Source organism: Odontomachus brunneus, unplaced genomic scaffold (assembly GCF_010583005.1).
Source record: "Odontomachus brunneus isolate Ranch 3 - 2012 unplaced genomic scaffold, Obru_v1 Obru_scaffold_214, whole genome shotgun sequence".
Classification (NCBI taxonomy): domain Eukaryota; kingdom Metazoa; phylum Arthropoda; class Insecta; order Hymenoptera; family Formicidae; genus Odontomachus; species Odontomachus brunneus.
This window is the reverse complement of record NW_022639664.1, coordinates 22,280-24,766: the sequence shown is the minus strand read 5'-3', so window position 1 is coordinate 24,766 and position 2,487 is coordinate 22,280.

Below are 2,487 nucleotides of genomic sequence, written 5' to 3'. Positions count from 1 at the left end.
CAACCGCTGCCGCAGGGTGGGCAAAATGCCGTCCGTACTCAAATTCCGCGTGACGAGCTCACTTCGCACTTGCTCTAAGCCTAACGAAGCCACCCACCCATCTAAATCACCGTCTCTTAGCATTTTCTCTTTTTTAACGGTCGCTATGTTGGTCCTAATATTCTGCCGATAAGTCGACAGCCGAGCCTATGAGTCGTAACACTCAAATTCCCGATTGCAAGCAAAGATAGACAATCACTCCTAACGACCTATCCTACCAGTCCTGATGACGGCTGAACGCACTCGCAGAGGAGCCCAAGTCTCCTGTCAACACGGCAACCAGCGGCCGCGCACGAGGAACCGAACAATCACGATATAAATATTGGCTTCAAGGCGCGACGAAACCACGTATATCGTCCGTCTAACACTAACTTTACGCTCTCCTGGCCTTCACTCACCCGCGAGTGTACACACGAGACGAAATTCCTAACTTGCTTCTCTATTCATCTTACATTACGCACAATAACACACGCGACACGGGACGAATTTCTTAACGCGCTCCTGTACTCATCGCACAGCACGTACAATAATACACGCGAACACGGGACGATGATCTCACGCGACGTTATATTCAGCGAGAGCGTGAATGCTAACGCGGTACGAGGATCGTATCGGCAACCGACAACAGTGTCTAAGCACCGCGAACGCGGGATGAAAAACCATCCGCCGGCGAACGACAGCGAGCCGCGACACGTAAACACGCGCCACACTTTGCCTCTCGCGCCCCATGCCGACCGGCACTCCCGAGTTCCTCGCGCCTCCCCGCTCGCGATATCCCTCGCGCGCCCTTAAGCTCTCGCCCGCTCACGGGCCCTTCCTGCAAGAAGCGGGTTAGTGTACAACATAACCAATCAATATAAATTTACACAATAAATATGAATTTACAATAATCGCCAAAAGGACACACACACACATACACACCTATTTCTCCTCCTTGCTCTCTCATCGTGTCGCTACGATTATCATTACGTTCATTCGCGAAGGTCCCACGTTGGGCGCCAATTTTGTGACCGCGATTAGCTATACGCGAGAATACGGCCAAACTTCGTCTCCACCGTTGCGGCGACGGCCGAGCTTGCCGGCAGCTCTCACAAAAAAGATATCTGACTCGGTAGAGCTGCGGGGTTCGGGTGTCGACACGCGACCTTCGTTCGTGCGACATAGGAGGAACAGGCGCCAGAATCGGAGGAATCATAAATAACCACACGCTGTATTTAACAACAAAAAAAAGAAACAACGAAAGAACAAGGCGGGACTCCGAGTCGGATGTATATCAGTTGGACACGGGGCAATTGGACACAGTCCAATCACAAGTCGCTGTTCCAAGGGACCCTACAAATGTCTCTAATCATACTGTGATTGACTATGTCCAAATGCATTGTGTCCAAGTGCACCGCTCCCGTCGCGAGCGCGTACAGTTCGTCAAGGGTGGCGAAGAACCCTTCCGGTTGCGGTTCGGAAAGCGACAGCAACCATCCCGATCTTTAGGTACCCGGGTGCTGAACGACAGGCGGAGGACGGCTCATCAAATTTTCCCCTCACTGGGCTCGCTCCCGTTCTCGTCCTCGCTCTCGGTCGCCTCCTCGCCGAGCTGGGTCGTCGCTTGGTCGCTCGCTCGTTCTCTCGTTCGCTCGTTCGCACAGGAATCGCAGGGTTCGCCGAAGGGCTCGCGTCGCTTGCTATCCGCACAGTGACGAATTTTCCGCGAGCGCGAGGCTCCTTCGGCTCGCGGTCTTAGCCGCCGATCGCCGCTAAGTCCTATTGGTCCTGCGGAAGTGTACGGCTCTAGCGCGGGCGCCTTACAGGGCCCGCGCGACACCGCCGAATTCTCTATTTCTTGACGACGGGATCCTGTGCCCGACGGTATCCTTGACTTGCGTGGTCGCACAGGTGGCTGCCGAAAGTTCTTGGTGTCCCAGGGCGTCCCCCGGAATCTGGTCCTTAATGTTCAGCCCTTCCTTGCGACTCGCGGCAAGTTAGTCGAGGTCCCCGTCGTTTATGTTAGCGAGGGGTGGATCCTGCCCCATTTGGCTCGTCGCTCGCTCCAGGTCCGCCGTCGCTCCATGTCGATAGAGGTACCCTGTCGCACTCGCCGAAAACCGAACACACAAATAAAACAAGAAAATTACAAACACGCGATCTCGCACGCAAAGGCGTGCGAGAGTAAATTCTTCGCCGCCGCCCTTCCCGCGGGAGAAGGGGGCGCGAGCACAGCTCTCCTCGTCTCCCAGTCTCTCAGATATTAATTCGGTGACGGCGAAACCGCCACGTCACAATATATGTAATATAATAAAGATGTATAAAATCTCTTATAGTACACTCAATTCCGTTGATACTATACCATTTCCCAGATCGATAGTCACTAAAAAGTTTTGACCAGCCGTATCCGTTTCTAGCTGATCGTTTTTCATGACTGTTGATTTGGGGAATGGTATAGCATCAACGCAA